The sequence below is a fragment of the Castor canadensis genome, chromosome 15 (genome assembly GCF_047511655.1).
Source record: "Castor canadensis chromosome 15, mCasCan1.hap1v2, whole genome shotgun sequence".
Classification (NCBI taxonomy): domain Eukaryota; kingdom Metazoa; phylum Chordata; class Mammalia; order Rodentia; family Castoridae; genus Castor; species Castor canadensis.
In genome coordinates, this window is record NC_133400.1 from 36,447,021 (window position 1) to 36,472,584 (window position 25,564).

General features: G+C 43.9%; 1 protein-coding gene across 1 annotated transcript in view; it reads left to right on the plus strand.

Annotated features, from left to right (window-relative positions):
* Positions 1–15,773: 15,773 nt before the first annotated feature.
* Positions 15,774–25,564, plus strand: part of Abcc12 (ATP binding cassette subfamily C member 12) — a 69,040-nt gene continuing 59,249 nt past the window's right edge. Inside the window, exon 1 of the mRNA XM_020155440.2 lies at positions 15,774–15,836. The gene's annotated coding sequence lies outside the window, so the exon portion shown is untranslated. The remainder of the gene's footprint in view (positions 15,837–25,564) is intronic.

A 25,564-nucleotide genomic window follows, 5' to 3' on the forward strand; every position in this document is an offset into this window, starting at 1 on the left:
TTGGGCCTCTCTTATCTGCCTGTTCTCCTTTCTCTCCCCCTTTCCTTCCTCCTTCCTGATTTCTCTCCTGCCCTCTTCTCCTATCACTTCTCAATGGAGTAGAGACCGCAGTCCCCATGTCTTCTCAGGGCACGTGGCTAAGCATGGGCCACAAAGGCCAGTGGGTGAGGTGTGAATGCCAGGCAACTTGCACTCCCCCTGGGGCAGACTCAGGAAACTGAAGCTCTGTTTGTTCTTGCTGAACAGGCAATGCCTCCTTGGCAGTGGAGACCCCACTGGCTGGATGCTCATGGATGGTGTGGACCTCTGCAGCCCTGGCCTGGAGGACCTGCCGTCCAGTTATCTTGAGGTTCACCCTCAATATCTGGTTCTGTTCTGGGGAACCATCAGGCAATTGCTAGTCAGTGAAGTGGGCAAAATTGGGTCTTGAAGCTTCTTCACCACACTTTGTATTTCCCAGGAAGTCAACTTGGGGGCTAAACTTGATCCACATTTGTGTTCCTGCTTCACAAAGCACTTAGCTGTGAAGTTGCACGACCTGTGCATTGAACATGAGCCAGAGTCCCATATTTCCCGGATAGTTCAGGGGCATTCGTGCAGGCGAGAGAATAAACAGACCCACATTCATTCACCCATTTACTTATCTTTTCTGACTTCTGCCAGCTTCAGACACTGCTAGACACAGAACAGTTGGGGAGGATCTTTTTGCATAGGTGTGAGACCTGATAAATTACAATATAAAGAGGTAATTGTTAGATCAGAAATATGAGCTTAGGGAGCCAGAGTGGGACAAGTAACTCTGCCTTTGTGGATCCAGGAAGGCTTCACAGAGGAAGGAATATTTAAGCAGGGTCTTGAAGAATAAGTAGAAATTTGCTTGGGAGACAGCATGACTAATATGTGCACAGATCACAGAGTTATATTAGGGGAATGATAAATCATTTAATGGTAGATTTCTGTGTTAAGTTAGAACTTGGCCAAATTTATCGCTATTTGGTATAAAGCACAGTAAAAAGAGAAATTAACATTCATTGAGCAGTTACACGCACCAGTTATATGTTTTAATATATTGTCTAATTTAACTGCCGTCACACCCCTGGGAGGCTGTTTTATTTCGCTCATTTTACAGATGAGGAAGCTGAATTTAGAAAGGAAGGTAACACACTTAACACACAAGTACAAGGTAAAGATGAGCTGTCACCCAGGTGGTCTGGGCCTGTGATGCCTCTCCTCCTGCTGCAGGAAGACATGTGGACAGGAATCCAGAAGATCTGGGTGTAACTCTGAGTGTCTGTGATTCCAGCCTGGTTCTCATACTGACTCATGTTGTGATCTTGAACAAGCCACTCAACATGGAGAAGCCATGAATTCCTTGTCAATGAGTAGGGTATTTGTTAGGGTTAACAGTGAGGACAGCCATGTTAGAACCAAACTCCTTCCTCCCTTGCAGATGGCTTGCTGGAAACTCCCCACCCAACCCCAAAGACTGACAAAGGGACAGTTGTTAACCTTTATCTCTGGGTGGGTGCCAAGGACAGTTGAGCAGACAATGACCTAACCACAACTTATCTTTCTTAGTTGCAATGGTATTCCTTAGTGACCTTCCTAGTACTTTTCCACTGGCCCTATATATCTAGCCCAAGCCTGTGTGTGGCAGTGGGCTCTAGCTCTCTTGCTGGAGACCACCTCTTCGGACTCTTTCCCAAATAAAGTCTGGGTTGATGTTGAGCCATCTTCTCTCCATGCCTCCTTCAGTCTAACAGTATTTCCACCACGGTACGGGGTGGGAGGGAGGCAGGTCAAATGAGGCCTCCTGTGACGTTCAGAGAATATAAAATGTCATACAAAGAAGACATTCTATCTGCTGCTTCTTTAAACGCAGTCTAGCTGGGCACATGGAATGTGTGTGGCTGCCAGGGTCACACACAGGTGTCAGTCAGGGTCATGTGGTTGCATAACAGGGAAGTGCTTACAATGCTGCCTGTGCCCAATGAAAGGGCAGATCATACCCATGTAAAGGCTAGGTAGGTCCCAATCAGATGTCATTGCCTGAATGATGAGTTAAGATTATTTTCACTGCAAGAGACAGAAAAGCCAAGCCCACTACGATGAGCTCCCTCTTTGTCCTTACTAGGATGGGCATCATAAAAAATAAAGAAAAATAACAGGTGTCGGTGGGGAACACTTGAGTGGGAATGTGAAAGGATGCAGCCATGTGGAAAACAATTTAGCAGTTCCTCACAAAGCTAAACCTAGCATTACCATGTAATCCGGGAATTCCACTCTGGTTATGTACTTTAAGGAGCTGAAAACAGAGACTTGAATGGGTATTTGTACAGTAGTGTTTGGAGCAACTTTATTCACGATGGTCAAAAGGTGGAAACGATGCAAGTATCCATCAACAGATGAATGGATAAACAAAATGTGGTCTATACATACAGTAAAATATTATTCAGACCTACCCAGGAGTAAAGTTTTGATATATATCGCAACACAAGCGGATGTAGAAAACACTACGCTGAGTGAAATCACCCAGGTGGAAGGAAAGACGCAGTGCTATTTCACTTACATGAGGCAGCGCAAGAAGCAAGTGTACATGAGAGGAAGAAGAACAGAGGCACTAAAGGCTCTCGGGCGTCCATGGAAAGGGCGGTGTTTACTGGGAGAAGAGTTTTTGTTGGGGATGATGAAAATGATAGATGTTAGGTCGACGCTGATGGGAAGGCCAAATTGGAGCCAAATAGCAAAGCAAGCAGGCTTTAAGCAGGCTTTATTGAGAGCGCGCTCTCGGGCAAGGTTCACCGTCCGCAAACAGCAGGGCCGGAGAAGTCGCGCTGGAGAAATGGCAGCCCAGTTTTTACATCCTGGGTGAAGTTAAGAGCTTAAGGTATTATGAGGCATCGGGATAGGTCGAAGTTTGGTGGGGAGGAGCTCGGGGTAATATGGATCTGCAGGAGAGGTCAGGACCCATTGCCTGCCAGCAGGAGTTGCCATGGTAATCATGAAGGGAAGGAGGGGATGGAGTGGAAAGTGATTGCCTGATCGCCAAACAATAGATAGTGGTGATGGTTACACAGGCTATTGAGGTATTTCAGTGTCACTTAACTGTACACTTATGAATGTGGGTGCAATGATAAATATTGTTATATATCTGCCGCTACAAAGCAACGCAAAACCAAACTCAATAGCTTAAATGAAAGAGGCCTCTACTGACTCCATAGGGAAGGCAAGGTGGATTGAAGGACTGGCTCTGCCTTTGCCTCATTTTCCAGTTGCACACAAGTCCTCAGGGACTCCTTGTGTCCCACTCCCGTGTCAGGATGGTTTCGGCCTCTCCTCTTTAGTTCAGCAAGGAAGAGCTTGAATCTTTCCCCAGATTGCCTGAATGTCCTGAGATGCGCTCTGATTGGTTACCTCCCACCGGAAGTAATCACTGTGTCCGGGGATTGCCGGGCGCTGGTTGGGTCACTTGCTCCACCCGAGAGCCGGTGGTAGAACCCCACCTGGGACACTGCAGCGTGCGGACCTTCGGGACTGCTGCCTGCAGACCTTCGGGACTGCTGCCTGCAGAAGGGACGGGCGCTGGAGACACAGAAATGGACACTTGTGGTGGCTCCATGAGTTTCCAGTTCGAACCACGCCTGGCCATTTACCGTGTGTGTAAATGAGCTCTCAAAGGTTGGGGAAGCCACTGAGTACTTTTCTTCCTCTCCTAAGGCAGATTCAACCTAAATGCCTGTAATTCATGCAGACGAGCAGATCTGGGCGTCTTGACAGGACATTGCTAATCCAATTCCGATTCTTGGTCTCAGCGCATCTTCAGACCGAAGCAGTCCTTGGGGCTCCCCTCTCCGAGGCCGCGCGTGGCTCATGGGTTAAATAATCCCTAAATGGAGGCTAGTGGCACTGCCCTCGTCCTTGACGCACAGTAGACAGGTACCGAAGGTCCGTGCCCTCCTCCAGCTTCCATCCACTGGGCGAGAAAGACAACAAACACATAAATGCCCAAGACACTGGTGGGAGTGGGAAGTGCTGTGAAGACAGTGGGGGACACCGGGAGAACTCGCCTGGGGAGCGGGTTGCTGAGCATTGCTCAAACCCTTCCTCGCTGCCCCGAAGCCTGGCGCCACTACTGAGCAGCCGCAGACGCTGCCCTGGCTGTTCCGCTGTCACCAGGCACAGTGCCATGCGCTGTCCAGAAAGATCTGAAGAGTTCCTTTATGTCACTTACTGCCATTCCCTTGCATTTGTGGTGTGGATGAGGCGTGTAGGGGTAGATGGAGCCTGGGCTCTCTGGTACCCCCATATTTACACCTAAGCTAAAATGCTGGCAACTAGAACCAAATTAGGGTGTGCCTTTTCCAGAAGAAACTGAAAGTTAGAAAACGGTTGATTTTTTTTTTTTTGACGGTACCACGGCTTAAAGTCAAGGCCTTGTACTTGTTGGGCAGGTGCTCTACCACTTGAACCATATCCCCCCAGTCCAGAAATCTGTTGATTTAAAAGTTGACTACTGGAAAAGGCAGGGGATGGTGGCATATACCCATAATCCCAACTACTTGGGAGGCAGAGATGGGAGGATCAAGGAGTGAGGCTGGCCCAAGCAAAATGCTGATGAAAGCCTATCTCAAAGAACAACCCAGGCATGGTGGTACAAGCCTGTAATCCCAGCTACTCCTGGAGCAGAGGTAGGAGGATTGAGGTTTGAGGGTGGCCCCAGGACAAAATTGTGAGACTCTTATCTGAAAAATAACTAAAATAAAAAGGGCTGGAAGTGTGGCTAAAGTGGTAGAGCTCCTGCCTAGCAAGGTCAGACCCCAGTACTCCAAAAAAAAAAAATAGACAAAGAATTGGACATTCTTCTTTTAGAAGGATCCCTAGGTTTTTTGGTGGTGCTGTAGTTAGCCCTTTTTGCTTTTTTCAGTTACTTTTTGAATAGGGTCTTTCATTTATGCTCAGGTCAACCTGGACCCTGGGATCACAGGAGCTTGCTACCTTTTGTGTTGAGATAGGTTCTCGCTACTTTTTGCCCAAGCTGGCCTTGAACCACTGTGCTTCTCTCAATCTCCACCTCCTGAACTGGGATTACAGGCACCAGCCACTGTGCCCAGTCTGTTCTGTCTTTATAAGAATTGAGAAGCAGAGGTCATATGATCCAGGGCAAAACTACGCATTAAAAAAGAATTGGTGGGTGGGAGTGTAGCTCAATGGTAATACACTTGCCCAGCATGGGCAAAGACCCTGGGTTCCATCCCTTGCAAAAACCTTTTTGTGGTTTCCTTGCATGGAAAGCATGTGCTCTACCACTGCGCCATCCTCCCACCCCTAATGGCATATTTTTAAAAAGTTTGATGCAACAGTGTTTCTTAGAGTTTTCAAGATATTTTGCCCATAATTTCAGTCAGAAGAGGTAGTCAGAAGCAAAGCCTCTCACAAGTGAGACAACACGCATGTGCGTGCACACACGTGCATGAACACACCTCTTCCATGCTCACTCACACGTGCACGTGTGCACACAGGCACACACAGTGTGCACACACCCACAGACCATGGCTAATAAATGTGAAAATATTGATGTGAATTGGTGGGTGGTGGAGATCTCAGAGGACGTCAGTTTTCTCTTTTTTTTAAGGGATGGTCAACACAATTTGCTAGTGCTTCCTTGACTTCTCAGTTCCAGGTTTCACACTTAATTAGCCATGTGGTACTGAAATTGCTTCCAAAATTGGAGCCCTCACTTTGTGATTTTTGCCTTATCTGTGTACCACACGCCCTATGATTTAATGCTCCTGTCTTACAACTGGCCTCATCCCGAGCAGCAGCGTTTTGTGGAATCCTACTTTCTGTGCCAAAGTTTTCTGTTGTATGTTGTTAATGAAGTAACAAAAAATGTCACACTAGCAAGAACCCTGTCCATACATGGCTGCAAGCATTTCTTGTAAATCCCAGAGAGTGTCTGCCCCACTTTGGGGAACATTGCCCTAGTTGATTCAGGCCAATGGGAGGGTGATTAATAAAATAGGTTGTTTCTAGGGAAATGGGGGTGTGGCTCAGTGATGGAGCACTTGCTTAGCTTGTGTGAAACTCTGGGTTCCATCCAGTCACCACACGCACACACACACACACACATGTGCACACACTCACACATACCAAGAAATGCCACCAAGCAATTTTCATTTCTATGAACTCAATTCTTTTTTTTTTGTTTGTTTGTTACAGTTAGCTCTTGGTGGACACCTAGCATTCTCTTGGTAACGTAATGGGTAACCTGAGCTTCCAGTGTGTATTGAACTCAGCTCAGTCCTTTTATTTTCCGTCTCAAGAAATGGAAGCCTGGTGAATTAGTGGTAGAGTCAGAGCTAATCTCAGGCCTTGGGCCCAAGAAAGCTGCCTTCACCTGTGCTTTGTATCTACAGATCATCCTTATTGATGAAGCCACAGCATCCATTGATGTGGAGACTGACACCCTGATCCAGGCGCAATCCAAGAAGCCTTCCAGGGCTGCACATGGCTGGTCATCACTCACCACATCACCACCATCCTCAGCTGTAACCCATTCCTGCTCATGGGCAAAGAGAAAGTGAAAGTCACATCCCTGGGCTGTTTGGAAGGTGGGTGGATGCTCAGGTCCTGTGGCAAGAGGCCTGTGAATCCTCTTAGGTCAGCTGTGTCCCTGTCTCCTCCTCTCCTTTCTCCACTTTCCATGTTGTGGAGTGTGACAGGCCCAAGGTCCTGCAGAAGAAGCCTAGGTCATTGTTTGCAGACCTCCGAGTCTGATGATGGAGCTCAGAGGTGCAGCTGTGGGTCCTGTAGTCCATATCCTGTCTACAGATGGCTGCTTCTCCTGGAAGCAAGGCTGAAATGCAGTGGGGGCTGCTGGGATGGAAAAGGAGACTGAGGAAGCAAGACCTGAAAGAGGCCACTCTGCGGCTCCCCAACCTTAAAGCCCCAGCTCTGTTTTACACCCAGATGATCATGGGTCTATTTTTGACTCATCTACTAAACAATTTCATAGTAATGAAAGCTTCTTACAGTGTTCTGTGTGCAGATGATATTTTGATTTTGTTTTATATTCTTTGAGGTAGGACTTTGCTATATAACCCAGACTGGTCTTGAACTCACTTTGTAGCCCAAGCTGGCCTCAAACTTATGATCCTTCTGCCTTAGCCTCCCAGGTGTGAACCATGTCCAGTTGATGTATTGATCTTGTAAAACTAAAATGTGTTCTGCTTTGTGTGTTAGGTAGGGCTTTTTCAGTTGCACAGCACAGAAACTCCCTCAAACTGACTTCTGGAAAAGGTACTGTGTTGGCTCATGTAATAGAATGGGTCCAGCAGGGCCAGTATGGAAAGGATGTCTATTTTGAGGCCTCTGTTCCTATCCTCTCATCTCTCCTTTGTTTCTGGTTGCCTTTCACTTCCTGGTAACAACATGACTGCCAGCAGCTCCAACTCACTGTCTACTAGCTCAGCACCTCCAGGACTTCTTGCCCCAATGATTCAAGCAAGAATTCCAGGTCTGAATCTCATTGGGTCAGCTTGAGTGATGTGATCACCCCTGAACCAATCATGTGCTAGGCTATTAGAATTCAGTGATTTGCCAGGTGCAAGCAAGTCACATATCCATTCCTGATCCTGGGGATACTGTCAGCTTCCCCAAATCATATGGACTAAAAATGGAGGGGATTGTTTCTCCAAAATAAACATTGGGATGCTCTTACTACTTGAAGGAAGAATAGATACGGATGCTGGGAAGGCCCCAAAGAGTAGCTGTCTGCTGTTTCTTTTTTTGTGCTACTGGGGTTTGAACTCGGTCACACCTTGAGCCACTCCATCAGCCCTTTTTTGTGAAGGGTTTTTTCGATTTGGAGTCCTGCACTTTGAACCACGATCCTCCTGCTCTCTGCTTCCTAAGTAGCTAGGATTATAGGCATGAGTCACTGGTGCCTGGCTCTACTATGTTTCTTTATTCATTAGGAACATGGACAGGGGGACTAAAGAGTTAATTTATAACATGCATCAATTGGAAAATAAGATCATTTGTTCTCCTTTTGTTACCAACATGTTTATAGATACATATAGGAAAAGGAAATTATTTTCAATTTACTTTTAGGGAGACCTCATTGGTGGGGAGGGTGTTTCAAAGTACCTTTTATTTGTTTTCAAATTATCTGATGTCCCAAAATTCCACCAGAAAAATTAACTTAGTAAACCAATATTTCCACTGTTTGTTGCACTGGGTGGATGCTGGGGATGTAATGACATTCCTGCCCTCATGGAACTTGAAATCTTGTGAGACTAACTAAACAGTGGACAAGTAAACAGGCTGTTCCAGAGCAGACTGACAAGAAGTGACAACAGGGAGCAGGAGACATGGACAGGCAAAAGTGAGGCTGCAGTTTGTTGAGATCCCATCGTGCAAGGCAGAGGAAGCAGCAAACACATCCCTGCAGGAGTGAAAAGTTCTACTGCAATCCTGCAGCAAGCAGAGAATGCCAGTTCTACCTGGCATATGCAGCACCTCTGGTCTCTTCCTGGGATTCTCCAGTCACACATGCTTCTCCTTCTAGGGCACTTCCTAAGTGAACATTTTTTTCTCTCTTCATTATGATGTTATCTTGTTACTTCCTTCCCCCAGTCCTTTCTTTTTTCCTTTAGGGCCCTGAAGAGTGCTTGGGAGCCCGTTGGTACCATCCCATCCCACCACTTTAGGGCCAGAGTTGCCAACTGAAAATGACTGTTCTCACCTGATCCTGGCCCCTCCCACAGCTGCTGGTGGCAAGGGACTGAAGCACCTAAAGAGAAAATGCATTGTGGCCCCTGATGCTTCCCTAGACAGCTGTAGCCCTCCAGTTGGCCAGCAGATGGCACCTTCTTTCCCCGAATGCTGGAAGGCCCTGTTGGCTTCAGAACTGTCAGGATCCAGAGAATCCAGTAAGGAAAGCTGTGATCCATGTGTCAGAGGACAGGAAAGAGGGTTCATTGTCATTGGGATCCACAGAGCCGCACCCTCTCTGTCCCTGTCCTCCTCTCTGGCAGCAGCATCTCTCCCTGGAATGATTCTCAAAGACAGAACTCCAGAATCACCTGAGTTTTGAAATACTGACGTCCACTCCTAGAAGCTCTAGTTTCATGGGTTTGCATAGAGCCTGGCTGTCAGGACTTTTAAAGCTTTAGAGAATCCAAGTGTGGCCAAATGTGACAACTATTCATTCCAAGCAGCAATAAAACAGGATTTTTTGAAAAGTAATATTTGGGGTTTAAAAAAACAACATTGTAGGGATGAGCTACAGCCTCATCCCTGTTTTTTGTTTCTTTGTTTTGTTTTTAATAGACGGGCACTCTACCACTTGAGCCACTCCACCAGCCTCTTTGTTTTGTTTTTGACAGTACTGGGTTTGACTTCAGGCCTCACACTTGCTAGGGAGGCACTCTTACTGATTGAGCCATTCCACCAGCTCCCGTTGGTTTGTTTTTAATGATCTTTTACACCTTTTTGGGTTTCTGAAATATTTTGCAATAATTTTTTTTTTCAGTACTGGGGTTTGAACTCAGGGCCTCACACTTGCTAGGCAGGTGCTCTACCACTTGAGCCCTGTAATAAAAAATTTTAAATTACATTTAATGTTTTAAAAACAATTGCAATGACAAAATGCAGAACTTTGTTCTACCTCTCTATACTTACTTAATGGTTTCTTACTATTTTGCTTTCCGACTCATGCTGCTGGAGAGAGGATAAAGTGTTGTTTGTGCCTAGGGGTTCTAAAGGCCTTAATCTGTTCTTGGGCTAGCTTTTTTCAAGGTGAAGTATGCCAGATGAGCTAAGGATGAGTAGAGTAATGTGGTTCATTACTCTGGATATATGTATGAAAGGGACAATAAACGGGGTGTGTCATTCACACCTGTAATCCCAGGTAAGACTGGGGGGTTGTGAGTTCCAGGCCAGTCTGGCCTGCATAGCAAGGCCCTGTCTCAAAAACTGAGAGCTGAGGATGTAGATCAGTGGGGATGCTTGCCTGGCATACACAAGGCCATGGATTTGATCCCCAGCACTGCAAAAAAAAAAAAAAAAGTGTGTGTGGGAGGGCAATGGTCCAATCACCCTGTCCCTGTCTCCAGCTCTGTACACTCCACTGTAAGAGAAATACTGCTAAGTGGAGTGTCTTCAAAGAGGAACGGTATGATGGTGTGAAAACCATGCTGTGAGAGGGACAAGGAAGGAAGAGCCAGGGTTTAAATGTCACTTGTCACATTGTTGAAGGGCTCCTTCCAAAAGTGTCTTGAACACAGATAGGCAAGTCACTGGAAAGGACTCCTGGGGAGTGGCTACTTGAGGGGTAGAGACCTCCCCTGACTGAGAGCCTTTTCTGACTCTGCAAGCTATCCCCTGAAGGGTTAGGGACATTGCCATTACATCTGGCTCAGAGGTTTCCACAGGTGAGTACTGGGAGGGATTCTGCCACCTGTATGAACCTGCATGGGGTCTGTGGCTCCAGAAGGCCTCCAGGAAAACAAAAATGCCTTACAGCATCCTGACTGCATGGTGAGCTGAATGCAGACAGCCAGCTTCCACCTTCATGTTCGCTAATTCAATAGGTTGAGGGTAGGCTTAAGAATTTGTCTGCCAAGCTCCCAGATGTGGCTTCTGGTTGGGGAACCACGGTTTGAGAATGTAGAGGTTAGTCAACGTCATTCTGTCCCATGTGATAAAGACAGGAGGGCTCAAGCCCCCATTCTAGTGTGCTCCCCCAAAGTGTCTGTGCATTTCCAAGGCACTTTTATTTTGGTGATCTCTTGACTCAGACTTCCTGAGCCTTGCACTGGACGGTGCATGCTGTCCTTTGCTGGATCACCTTGACCTTCAGGTAGAATTCAGCCCTTTCTCTTAGTTCCTTTGTCCACGTGGTTGACTTTAATTATGTTTTGGGCCAAAGGAGGGATTTCTGTCCTAGTAACTCTACAACTTCTGATGGAATGTCAGACTCCTACCTTCTTAGGGCCTCTCACTCCATTTCTGCCCCTCAGACTCTAGTCCCTTCCATGATGGTCATTATTTTCCCTGCCCCCATCTCCTGATTCTTGATCTCATTTTATTATTTATATTAATTAATTAATGTGTTTATTTATTTTTATTTATTAAGATATATTTATTGTACAGAGAGGATTCACTGTGACAATTCCAAGTAGGCTTATATTATACATTGGTAGATCATTCCCACTGTCTCTCCCCCTCAACCCCCTCCCCGCCCACTTAAAGCAATTGCAAGAAATTTCTTTGCTCTGTTTCATATAAGTATGTGAAATCCATCAACCATACACCCTCACCTTAATCTCCATTCACCCTCCCACCTCCCACAAGTACCCCTCCACACACACCATACTTATTTTACAATGCTGTCTTTAATTATTAATATTTAAGTCGATGTTCAAAGGGATTTCTCAGTGTATCCCCATTGTGAGTATACTTTACTTTGGTCTGTTCAGCCTTTTCCATTGCTCTCCCTTTCCCTTTTACCTCCCACCCCCCATTTTTCAGTAGCTCTCAATACAAATCATTATATCTTCTACCTTCACAAATATTATTTTTTATGATGTTGTTGATGCTCTATCATTCTCTTTTCCTTTCCTTCCTTTCCTGAGTTTCATAGAGTAGTTCCACTGTTACAAACATGTTCTACATGAGTTTGTATATGATCATGCTTGTTTTTGTGTATGTGTTTATCTTTATTTTTGCAGCTCTGGCATTTGAACTCAGCCTCATGCTTGCTGAGCAGGTGCTTTTACTGCTTGAGCCACTCCGCCAGCCCTTGGACTTGTTTTAGGAACCCTCCATTCCTCTCTCCCACTCTCCCTCTTTCCCTCCCTCCCTGCCCCGCTCCCTGCCTCCCTTTCTTCCTTTCTTTCACAGTGTGAAACCAAGGCCTCAAGCAAGGGCTCTAGCTCTATCTCCAGCCCCCAGTTCTCATTGTTGATGCCTCTTTCTACCAAGCAAGACGATAGGGTCTCATAAGCTGCCCCAAGAGAGGTATCCAGACAGTTTTCTACACAAAAGCTTTCCACCCTATGAGACACTTTGGTGCCAGTTCAAATTGTAAAATTCCGCTCCATTTTCCTAAATGCCCCCTATTCTATTCCTGTGTCATTTAAATAATTCTATAGACTTAATCTATGTCTGAGTCAGAAGCAACTTTGGAGACTTCCAATTTAGAAGTTAGCCTGGGGCCCACGGACTGCTTAGCTAGACACAACAGGTTCGTGAATTTGAATGGGAAGAAAATTCCATCTTTATTTTTACTAATTGAATTCCAGTACTTCCCTTGATTGTAACTGAGGCAACAAAGTATTAGTGCCACTAACTTTGACCTTATTACAATAGGTAGTCTCAAATCTCATTTCAATTATTTCAGATATGACAAAATATGACTTAGACAAATGCTTTCAATTATAGTAGTCATTAAACCTGCTACTAGATGATTTTATTTAGTGCATCAGTATAGAAGACTATATCTTATAATATCCAACTTTGTTTTATCATACCTATTTTGATAACCATGTTTCAATATATTTGGCTACCTTTGCAATTCCATGTACTTTATTTTGACCATTAGAAAACTATTCTGAGGCTACCCTAGAGTGCCAAGGAGCTTCATGGCACAGGAAAAGGTTGAGAAACCACATGTCAATCCAGCCTCTTGATTTTATAAAGGGAACCTGAATCCCTGGCAAAAGGTGTGCCTTGCTCACAAACAACTACTGGCTTAAGCAGCTTGGCTTGGGACTTGAGTCTAAACAGAATGGGCAAAGAGTGAGTAGGTATAGGCCAACAAGGAGAGCTGGGGGTAATGGCCTCACCCCAATACCATGGTCAAGCATGAGTGGCGCATGGACATAGAAGTTCTCTTTCCCATGTTTGGCCTTCCCTTCCTCATTTTTTTTTTTTTTGATGGTACTGGGGTTTGAACTCAGGGCCTTATGATCACTAGGCAGGTGCTTTACTGCTTGAGCAACACTGCCAGCTTGTGTTGCTTATATTCGAGATAGAGTCTTGCAAACTGTTTGCCTGGGGCTAGTTTTGAATCAAGTTCCTCCTGATTTCTGCCTCCTAAGTAGCTAAGATTATAGGTGTGAGTCACTGGTGCCCGGCCTTTACCCAGTTCTTGACACCCACTGAGGCAATAATGAATAATATAAGGCAAAAGTATTTCTCATTAGAGCAAGGAGGAGTAAAATTTCCCAACTTATTGAAGATATTTCTTGCCAAATCCTCACTTGTTAAATGTTTGTGGGCTTTCTGAACCCTAGAGAGAACTGTACTGATTCACAAACTTCTTTTTCAATATGAGGGTCTTGGTTACTTGTGGCATTCACTGAATGCCCACCTCCCTTGCCCCTGCCCCTCCTCACTGAGTGCAATCCATAAACCTGGGGTTTTGCCTGTTCATGAGTTTGAGTTTTTAGAGCCCTTCTATGCACATCATTTCATGTAAAATATAAGATTGGGAACAGTTGCTAGAGATGTGTGAGTTTTTACTCTGAGCTCCTTAACAGTCCATGCAAAGATGGAAGGAAATAGGTATATTACAAAATCATTAAGTCCCAATCACTAAAAGAACAAATTTTATCTTTCACAATTAGTATAGATTTTCTGGTCCTGAGGATAGAGAGTATTTTGCCTGTGTGGGGTGAGTTCCCAAGCTTAGCTCTCAGGCATAGGACTTTCTGATATCTTGAGGCCAGGACTTAGGTTTACTGACCCTGTGCTCCTCCCTTTTTTTTACTGTTTTTTTTTTTTTTTTTGTGGTACTGGGGCTTGAACTCAGGGACTACACCTTGAGTCACTCCACCAGCTCTTTATTTGTGATGGGTTTTTTCGAGATTGGGTCTCATGAACTATTTGCCAGGCCTGGCTTCGAATTGCAATCCTCCTGATCTCTGCCTCCTGAGTCACTAGAATTACAGGCGTGAGCCACCAGCGGCCTGTCTGAGTATCCTTTTTGTTTTTTTATTAGAAGTGACAATGGTTTCTCCTTGTGGATGCCCTCCTTCCCCAAGCTTTTCTGGTTCTTCATTATCCCACCCCTCCTATGCCAGGGTGGGGCACAGGGTTTTTCTTCCCCAAAGTTTGTAAAATGTATTCTTAGCTCTGTTCTGAAGGATGTTTTCCAGCTACTGCTGGAGTTTTGGGAACTTGTTCCAGGACCTGGTCCTTTCCTTTCCTGGTAAGTATCTGTACCAGCTCAATAACCACCTCCCCTCCTTTTTTTCCTCAGTGATCCCTTGGTCTAAAGAGTTTTGATTCAACAGTATTTAAAAAATAGAATTTTTAAAAGGATGAGTAAAAACAAAGCAAGGATTTCTGACTTATCTTCCTGTGCTGCAATGAATTCTCATGGCCCCGCCCCAGGTGTGTCATCCAGCTGGGCCTTTGTTCCCTGACCTTGGATGACAAGCCATGTATTGTTTGGAATAGGAGCTGCACAGTTCTGCTTTGAAAGATTCCCTTGGTCAGGGGTCACATGGTCCCTTTTATCATTCTGGTCTAGAATCTATTTTCCAACAAGCCAGTCTTTTGGTTTGACTTAACATTGTCTGTCTCGGTAGAAATCCATCTCTGCCCACCTTGTATGAACATGGAGAAAAGCTGCTCAACACCCTCCTTACGTGTCTGAATCTGTCTGGAAAGTTGTGAGAGGGAGACTGTGCTGTGTTTTGGAGACACCCTGGGGCTGTTGTGAAGATTAAGTAAAGGGCTCTACAAATGTCAAGTGATATTATTAGCAGCAATTTGCATGCCTGGAGGAAGGGGAGGAGGAAAATGAAGTGGGATATTTCAGACATGCATAAAGAAAAACTGTGCTGGCCGACCTCATTCCTTAGACCAGGGAAACTTCCTCAAAGGACCCATTTTCCTACACTACTGTCTCCAGGCCCTTTTTACTTCTACCTTCCATTTTTGTAGGCAGAGAAATCCCAGATCAGGTCGACGCAGTGAATTCCCATCTCCAGGAAGTACAGACGCCAGAGTCAGCCAGCAGAGGGAGGCATTGACCAGGATAAGAGGAGGGTCTGAAATACAGTTGTACCCTTCCTATATTGGGTGAGGGAAGGGGATATGTTCCAAGACCCCTATCTGAAACTGCAGATGACATTGAACCCCATATGTATGCTATGTTTTCCCCTATATATACATTTTTATGATAAAGTTAAATTTATAAGTTAGGTGCACTAAGAGAATAACAATAGATAATAATTATACAACAGAACAATTGTAACAATAATACTCTGGTAAAATCGCTGGCATCACTACTCTTGAACTTTGGGGCCATGATTAAGTAAAAAAAGGGCCACTTGAACGTGGCATGAGCCCTGAGGCTGTGTGACAGTTGATCTGATAACCCAAGCTGCTTCTAAGTAACAATAGAGCTGGACAGAGACAATTTGTGTTCTGGGCGGGACAGAGCAGACAGCATGAAGTTTTACCACCCTACTCAGAATGGTTCCCAATTTAAAACTTCTGAATTGTTTATTTCTGGAATTTTCCATTTAATATTTTCAGTTGAATGCAGGTAATGAAGCGAAGGAAAGCAAAGCCAGTCCTGTGGCACAGTAGCGTTGTCTGGAGTCCATGTTGAGTTAGATGGATTTGGTCTTCTAGGGCATGAGTTGTTATTTCTGCACTGAGAGATCTTGCTCCTCCCTAGCCAATTCATTGGCCTCTGTGGAATCCTCTGCTAACTTGTGATTGGCCACTTGTTCTGTACAAGGCACAGAAGGGCCCCAGAGGATCAGACAAGACCTGCGTTCGAGAGTTTGCAATGCTTGCAGTATGACAAACTGGTAAGCTCTGTGTGCAAATGTTAGGTGCTAGTGCCAGTCTCAGATTGACCTTCTGTTAAATTCAGGGACAAAAGGCTTTACTTGGGCTTTTATTTTGGTTCAGTGAATGGGGAATGAATGAACGAATGAGCTTTTTCTCTGTTTTGAAGCTTGGATTTCCCTGCCCTCTCCGACCCCAGTTCACAGGAACACGAAGGAAGACCTGGAGTGCAATTTCACAGGCCTGGAGTGGGGGTTAGGAAACAGGTTTTGATCCCAGTCTTGCCCCAAGCAGCTTGCAGGAGCCCTTTGTTTCCTGCTCAAAGGGCGGGGAGGTTCAAGGGGAGACTCCCTCTCACTACAGAGGTGTGCTGGGACAGGCCAGAGGAGGTGGCTAGACAAACACACTGTATGAGCTCCGACCATCACTGAAGGAGCTGGACCGGGCCACAGGCCCATCCTTGGAGGGGGCAGTGCCCTTTAATGTGAGTGGAGGGAATGTTGGACCCCCAGAGTTCCCTCCTCAGGTGTGGTGGAAGTGGCAGTTGAATGGGGCAGTTGGAGAGGAAGGCACCTGCAGGTGGGAAAAGAGAAGCTGAAACTGAGGTCCGCAGAGAGAAGGGGGCCTGGGTAAAGTGGGCAGGAGGTGCCACCCTCCCAGCCCATGACTTCTGGCCCCTCCTCTTCCCCCTCTTGTTCTGGGAACTTGTACAATCCCTGCCCAGGTAAAGATCTTCTCTGTTGCAATTTATTGGTACTCATTAGTCCTGAGGGCCTTTGTCTCTCACCCTAGGGCAAGCTGAGATGGGGACATGGTCAATCATTGTCCCATTGGGAGGGAGCTGGGGCTGGGGCTCTCAGAGGGTGAAGGAGGCCTGAGGCATTTTTGGAGCTTCCTGATATGTGAAATTAAAAATAGAAATGCTGACAGGATTTCAAAATCTGTGATATCCAAAAGCCTACAGTGAATAAATTAGGTCTTTCAATATGCGCGCGTGCGCACACACAGAATATTGTTCACAATTTAATTGTAGGATTTATTTTTGAAAAAGAGACCCTGAATTCACAGTGCATTACTGCGTGGCTCTCATGGGTTTTAAGTGGGCGTTCTCATCTTTCTTCAGCGGGTCAGAACATCTCTGTACTAATGGGTGACCTCACTGTGGAAACAGCATCACAGGTCACATTTTCAGCCCTCTGGGGATGAGAGGACTTGAGCACTCCCCTTCCCCTTTCTGTATCCCTGGTCATGTGCTGTCTCACCTGGGTCTTTCTTGTGCTCCTTCCTCTGCCTCCTCCTCACTTAGATGCCAGGCCCCATCACTCAGGATCCTTTTCCCTGACTGACTGCTCACACAAATGCCCCCAATGTGGACAGACAGACAGGAGCAGTGAGGGGCAGGCCTGAAGAAACCCTCCAATGCTTCTCTTCTGAGCAGGAGGCTGCTCAGGCCCTGGAGAAAGCTGGGGGGAGGGTGGGGGAGTGAGACTGTCAGTCGTTGTCATTTTGGTGGCTTTACATTAAGAATGGATTTATTGTGCTGAGAATGTAGTTCAGTGGTAGACGGCTTGTCTAGCATGCACAAGGCCTTGGATTTGATTTACAGCATGAAAATAAAAACCAAAACCCCCCAAACAACAACAGCAAAAGAATGGTTTTATTGAGAAGGAGGCAGGGGCCATAGTCTGTCATCTGGGAAGGATTTTGTGTGTGGGTTCGTTGGGTTGATGGAATCCTATGGAAGGATTTCCATCGTGGGCACACAGGAAGACTGGGACTCCAGTTCGCAAACACAGCATGGTCAGTTTTCACATTAGAGAGGCAGAAGTGGGCTGTGAGAGAAGGAAGCATGGGCTAGCATCTTTTGTTCTCCCACTTTGGAGAAAGACAGGGATCGAGAAATGAATCCACTATAAGGAGGAAAATAGTGTCAATGTGACGATAATGTAAGTGACCCAGATCCCCACTATCAGGGAGCAGCAGGAGCCCTGGGGATTGTGACTGAGTCCAGTCTGGCTGCCCTGGTCTCACGGTGACTGAGCAAAGGCTGATTACAGTCATGTGAGCAGAGTTGCTGATTTTTTTGGCAAGAGCATCTTTTTTCTTTTTTTTAAAAAGTCTCCTGGTTATTAAATATTTTCCATAGATTAAACAAAAATTGAACCATGCAGTTTACATAAAATGGACCTGTAAATTGTTTAAGTCACCAACCCCCAAGCTGGTGTCCTCTGCTCTTGAACAGAGGCCTCTCTGCTTCTGCCCAGGTGGCTTATTGAGGTTAAGGTTAGGAATCCCTGCCTGTAAGCAGAGGGGTGCACCAGGCACTTTTTGCCATCCCTGCCAACCCTCAGATGCCCTGAGTGGAAAGGCACGCCAAGAGCAGAGTCGTGATGGCTGCAGGGGCCTTGGCCTGGGCCAGTGCTGGCTCCTCCCAGAGCTCCTCAGCTGCTTCCCCTCCTCCCAGGACTGCCAGCAAGCAGATTTCTCACTCCAGGCAGCTCCTCGCTCCTGGCAGAGGACGAAATGACAGACGGATAGAGACGTTCGCCAAAGCAGATTTCCTGATTTAAAAACTCTCATTTCCCCCCAGGGCTGCCAAATTTAGCAAAGTGCCATTCCAGCTGCAGCTTCCAAGCCATCTTAGGTAATCATAACTCTGCACTCCCTGTGGAGTGTTCAAGGAAATTATCTCCCGGCACCAGTTTCCTACCTTTTCTGGTTCCCCAAACCTGGCCAGGGAGGCTGGCTTTCTGTGATCTCCAGCAAGAGACTCAGAGCTCTCAAGACAAGCTGCTGACCTGCCAGGGTTCTTGGCCAGTAAAAATGTGAATAAAAATCCAGAAGTCATAGTAAGGGTTCTCAGGATGGAGGGGCCGAGAAGCTTAAGGAGGACAAGAGATGAATATGCTGGGGCAGGGAGAAGGAAATGATGGTTGTCTTCAAATGTCAGAGGGCAGGTGTTTTCTGCATGGCTCCTGAGACTGCAGCAAAGGAAAACAATTCATTCCCTTTAAGCCTATTTCTTTTAAAAGTGCTTAACATTTTATTTTGAAATGGTTTCAAGTTACAGAAAAGTAGTAAGAGTAATGCTAAGAAATTCTAATACCCTACACTGACATTTACAAATAAACATTCTGCCACAGTTGCTCTAATATTCTCTCTCTATGCATTATTGTTATCATTAATATCATTATTTTGAGAAAGAGTGTTGGTATGTAGCCCAGGCTTGCCTTGAACCCTTGAATTCTCTGAACGTGTCACTACACTCAGATTATTATTTATGTTATTATTTTGACAGTACTAGGGTTTGAACTCAGGGCCTCACCCTTGCTAGGCAGGTGCTCTACCACTTGAGCCACACTCCCCAGATTAGTTAATAATTATTTTTGAAAGTCAATTATGGATATTTTGCTCCAGTATTCTTTTTTTTTTATTCATATGTTCCAATATTCTTAAGTACTGCAGTATGTATTTCCTAAGAATAAGAATTCTCTTTGCTTAGACTGGGCACCTGTGGCTCATTTCTGTAATCCTAGCTACTCAGGAGACAGAGATTAGGGGGATCATGGTTTGAGGTCAGCCCAGGCAAAAAGTGAGAACTTATCTCAAAAATACCCAACACATACACAAAAAAAAGGGCTAGTGGAAATTTAACTTTGATATAATGTTTTGTAATCTAAAGTCCGTATCAAATTGCTCCAGCTGGCTGGCCTAGTAACATCTTTAATCTTATTTTTTTCTGGTTCAGCATCCCTTTAAGATTGCATGCTGCAGTTAGCTGTCGGGTCTCTTTACTCTCCTTAAATCTGGAATATTCCTTTGCCTTCCTTTGTCTTTCATGATACCAAACTGCTGAAGAGCCGGGCCAGTTGTTTTGTAGAATGCCCCTTTGGGCGGCGTGTCTGTGCTTAATCCAGACTTAGGTTGTGCGTTTCCTGGGTCCCCCACCCAGCCTGTCTTGAGCTGTGGTGTGGGTCTGCTGCCAAAGCTCTTGTGAGCATGATGGAGTTGGCCAGAGGGAAATTCTCATGTGAGAGGAGTCTGCCATGTCTGGTGTCTTCTTGTGCTCTTTAGATACTAGGGTTCTGTGATTCTCTCTCCCCAAGATAATTTCCACTGAATTTCAGAACTTGTGAGCTCTTTCTTAGTCATCTGCCAATCTGCTCTCCTTCCTCTTCTTTGCCCAGGTGTGTGTGGGCAAGGGGGCTAGGGTGGTGCAGGGGAGCGTGAGGGGATGGGCAGTCAGGGCCCACAGCTGGCCTTCCCACTCCTGTTGGGCAGTGATGAAGATAGGAGTGTGCTAGCAAGACTGCACACAGGGTCCAGGGCCTTCTTGCCTCAGAGCTAGATTGCATTTACTTAGGGAGCCAAGGACCTACCCCAGGGTGAGAGGCCAAGTTCTCAGCTGTGAAGGACTTTCTGATAAACAGACAAATGAAAGTCTGGCAGGAAGGTTCCCCAGTGGCACTTTTGTGCAGGCTGGGCCTCCTTTGGGATCTGACCGCTGGTGACAAAAGCAGGAGCAAATCTGAAGCCCATCACACTGTTGACTCTCGCATCCCAGCCTGCTGCACACGGTCCCCTCAGGAGCCTCACCATGCAGACTCAGACCCGGCTCACCCGAAAGCCTCAGCTTCTTTCCTCTCCCCTCATTTCCAACCTCCCTAGGAGGTTCTCCTGACTCCATCCTCCTTCCGGCCCTCACTGACATCTTGTTGTTCAGATCTGCTGTAGCACAGGGGCTCTGCAAACTGCATGACCCTGAGCCTGGGCAGCCTGGGGGCAGGACTCACTCCCTAAAACTCTGACTAAATATTACTACCTGGGAGGACACCTGTAACTGCCAGACCTCATCTTTGGCCTCCAGAGGTGACCATGGTTTTGAATTGAGTGCATAGCTTTCCCATTCATGTCTCAAAAACAAACTTTTTTTAGATTTATAGAAAAGCTGTGAATATACTACACAGAATTCCATGCACCCCACATCCAGTTCCCTTCCTATTAACATCTGTATCATTGTAGGCTGTGTGTTACACTGCGAGCAAATATTGATGCTTGAAAGTTGTTTTTATTGCCATAAGGTAATTGTACAAAAGGGTCCACTGTGTTATTCCCATACATGTGTATATTGTACTTTGACCACATTCACCTCTACTACTCTTTCTTACCCTCCCTCGCTCTCCCTTTAGTTGTTAGTTGGTTCCATTATGCTACTCGTACATACATATAAAATGTTCTTTGGTCATATTCACTCCCCATGATTCTCTCTTTTCCCCTCTCCCCTACTGATGGTCCCCCCCCAAAACGATACCCCATTTACAATTGTGTCATATTATTTATTTACTTTTTTAGGTCTAGATTCCACATATGAGCAAAAACGTGGTATTTATTTTTTCAGCTTGACTTATCTTACTGAGCTTGGTGATCTCTAGTTCTATCCATTTTCCTGTAAATTACATAAATCTTATTCTTTTTGGGTGAATAACACTCCATTGTATATATGTACCACATTTTCTTCAGGTATTCATTGGTTGTTGGGTACTTAAGTTGATTTCATAGCTGGGCTATTGTGAATAGCGCTGCAATAAACATGAGTGTGCAGGGGTCTCACTGACTTACATTCCCTGGGTATGTGCCCAGGAGTGGCAACAGGAGGGTCATATGGTAGTTCTGTTTAACTCTTTTGAGGAGCTTCCATACTTATTTCATGGTATCTGCACTAATTTACAATCTCACCAAGGGAGTGTAAGGATTTCCTTTCCTGCCTGGCTTCCCCACCTCGCCCCCCATTTATTATTTGTTTTCTTGTGGATAGTTCCACTGGCTGGGGTGAGACGGGACCTCAATGTTTCGATTTGCATTGCCTTTTTGGCTAATGATGTTGAACCTTTCTTCCTGTGTTTATTTGCCATTTGTACTTCTTTGAGAACTACCGGTTCATTTGCCCATTTAGTAATTGGATTATTTGGTTTTGATTTTTTGAGCTCTTTATATATTCTGGACATTAACCCTTTGATGAATAACTGCAAAGATTTTCCCAGTTCTGTAAGTTGTATCTTCATTCTGGTAATTGTTTTTTGATGTGCAGAAGCTTTTGAATTTGATGCAGTCCCGCTTGTCAATTCTTATTTTTATTTCCTGAGCCATTAGAGTCTTATTCAGAAATTAATTACCTATTCCTATATCTTCCAGTGTTTTCCTGTAGCAGTTTCACAGTTTTATATTAAAATCTTTGATCCGTTTTTAATTGATTTTTGTACAGGGCGAGATGGGTCTACTGTCAGTCTTTTGTATCTAACCAGTTTTTCCAGCACCATTTGTTGAAGAGGCTGTCTTTTCTCCAATGTATGTTTTGGGATCCTTTGTCAAAAACCAAATGACTATGCTATGTGGGTTTATTTCTGGGTCTTCTATTCTGTTCCATTGGTCTTTGTGTCTGGTTTTTTTTTTTTGCCAGTGGCTTGCTGTTTTTGTTCCTATGGCTCTGTAGTATAATTTGAAGTCAGATATTGCAAAACCTCCAGCATTGCTCTTTTTCTCAGGATTGTTTTGTCTACTTGGGGGTCTTTTTTTAAAATGAATTTTAGGATTAATTTTTCTGTTTCTGTGAAGAATGACATTGGAATTTTGATGGGTATTACATTGAATCTGTAGATTGTTTTCAATAGTATAGCCATTTTCGCAGTATTAATTCTGCCAATTCATGAACACGGAATGTCTTTCCATTTTCTAGTGTCTTCGATATTTTATAGTTTTCAATGTAGGGCTGGGGATGTAGCTCATTTGTTGAGTGTTTGCCTAGCATGCATGAGGCCCTAGGTTCAATCCCCAGTACCACAAAAGAATAATAATTATAGTTTTCATTGTAAAAGTCTTTCACTTCCTCAGGTAAGTTTATTTCTAGGTTTTTTTTTTTTTTTAGGATGTGAATGAGGTTGTTTTCCTGATTTCTTTTTCATCCTATTCACTGGTGGTATATGGTTTTTGTATGTTGATTTTGTATTCTGCTAATTTGCGAAGGTGTTTATCAGATCTAAGAGTTTTATGGTGAAGTCTTTAGGGTCTTTTAAGTATAAGATCTATCTGCAAATAAGGATAGTTTTAACTTATTCTTTTCCTATTTGTATCCCTTCTTTTCTTTCTCTTGTTTTATTTCTCTGGCTAGGAATTTAATCACAATATTGAATAAGAATGGAGAGACTGGATACCGTAGTTGCATTCTTGAGTTCAAAGGGAACAATTTCAGTTTTTCTCCACTTAGTGCAGCATTGGCTATAGATTTTCTGTATAGGTTTTCTTTATGTTGAGGTACATTCCTTCTACTTCCAATTTCCTCAAAGCTTTTTATCATGAAGGCATGTTGAATTTTGTTAAAGACTTTTTCTATGTCTATTAAGATGATCATGTGATTTTTATCCTTTATTCTGTTTACATGCTGTATTATGAGTTGATTTGCATATGTCGAACCATCCTTGCATGCCTGGAATGAAACCAACTTCATCATGGTATAGGATCCTTTTAAAATGTAGTTCAGGGTGCAGTGGCTTCTACCTCAATCCCAGGTATCTGGGAGGAAAAGATTGGTAGGATCGTGGTTAGAGGCTACTCTGGGAAAAAGAGTGAGACCCTCTATGTAAAATAAGTGACAGCAAAAAAAGTGATGTGTCATGGCTCAAGTGATACAAGTACCTGCTTAGCATGTACTCATTCAAACTCTAATAATGCCAGAAAAGAGTTGTTGAATTTGCTTTGGAAGTATTTTATCCAGATTTATTTGCATTCATAAACATATATACTTAATTGAAAAATTAATAAAATTGATGGCTGATGGTGATAGCTTGGTTTGTCACTTTTAGAGTTAGAGTTTACAGATAAGAAAGAGGAGGATTATGACAATGAATTGAGGCTGGAAAATCAGTATGAACTCTTGCTTAGTTTAAGAAGATAGATCTCTCTCTCTATATATATATAGACATATCTGGAGCTGTGTGTTCAAACATTAGTCGCTACACATATATTTCCTTGCTCTGTCCTAGAAGCAACACCACTTTATAACAAAGGACAAGCCTACAGTCCAGCTCTTGGCTTTTGATACTATTCTCCAATAAAAAGTCTTGAGTACATTGTATATTTATTACAAATATAGTTATTGATAAGTGAAAAATGAAGTATGTGAACTTTATACAATTGTATCAGTGTGTATGTACTTTTCTTTGACTTGTTTCTTCCCCTTTGTCATGTGTGCTATTCACATATGTGGATTTCATTTCAGTGTTGGATAGTGATATACTCTATTCACACTGTACTACTTTTCACCCATTTTCCTGTTCCCTGATGTTTAAGATGTTGTAAACAGAGCAGCTACAAATTCTCATGGGAGGCCACAAAGATATTTTTACATGAGATTATATCATCTGCATATTGCCTCCTTGTATTTTTCTGTATTGAATCTGAGTGTTAACATCAATACATATGGGAAGAAATAGGCTCTAAAAGAGGCAGGGGAGGATTTGTGGGGAGAATGGAGAGCAGCTAGCAAAGTTTGTGGCTTGTTGCTTGTGACCTCTTGAACAGGCAGAACTTCTTCTGTCATATACACATCTAAGTGCTGGCTTGACCAGATGATGCCAAACCAATGTACAAATCAATAGTGCAATTTATATTTTCACTATCAGTGCTTAAGAGCTGTTGGGTTCCCTACCTACACAAAGACTTGAAACTTTCAGACTTTGTAATATTGCCCATTTGAAGAATGAGACATAGCTGTCATTGTCGTTTTAATTCACACTTCCCTGGTATTCAAAGAGTGTTTATTAAGCTCATCTATCAATTACCTGTTTATATCTTTTGCTCACTTTTCTATTTATTTGTACTTTTGTTATCAGTGTGTTATAAATTCTTTATAAATTGTGCATATTAATTATTAATAGTTGAATGTATCATAGTTATACCAGCAAGTTGCTCTCTTTTTAATCTTTAAAAAATATACCTTCTGGTTAATACATCTATAATTTCAATGCAGTAGAATTCATTGACTCTTTACTTTTTGACTTACGCTTTGAATTTGCTTTAAGAATCCTCCCTATCCAAAGATGATAGATGTATCTCCCTATACTTACTTTTATTTATTTATTTTTGGCCATTAGAATGATTTTGTTTTCTAGCCTTTCCATTTAAATGTATTCATGCCTGTATATTTTAAGTTCACTTTTTGTGGGTAATGTGTCTTTGGATCTTACTTTTATATTTGGTCTGACAATCTCTTATTTTTAACTGAAATGTTTTTCAGTGTGGATCTAATGTTAATTATTGATATGGTAGGGTCTAAGTCTATTTGACTTGGTATTTGTCTTCTACTTATCCCTTACATTTTTATTCCTCTCTCCCTCCTTGCCTATCTTTTTTTGGTAGGGGAGGTTTTCTACTTTTTATAGGGCCAACACTATGCTATGGCTTACATTTTAATGTGCGTTATTGTGTGCTTATTTGTGTTTTCCAAGGGGGAGGATTTATGTCTTAGACATGTCTTATACTCATCATTATTAATCTATTCATCAAATATGTATTGAACATCTCGTATGCACAGAGACTGGTCTAGGTGTTAGAAATATAGCTGTTAAGACAGATATGAAGCCCACAGTTGGTTCAGGTAAATAGAAAAGCAAGTAGGGAGGTTTTCTCAGCAAGTGAAATGTCTGAACTGAGCCTTGAAGTCTGAGCAGGAACTGGTCAAACAAAGGGAGGGAGA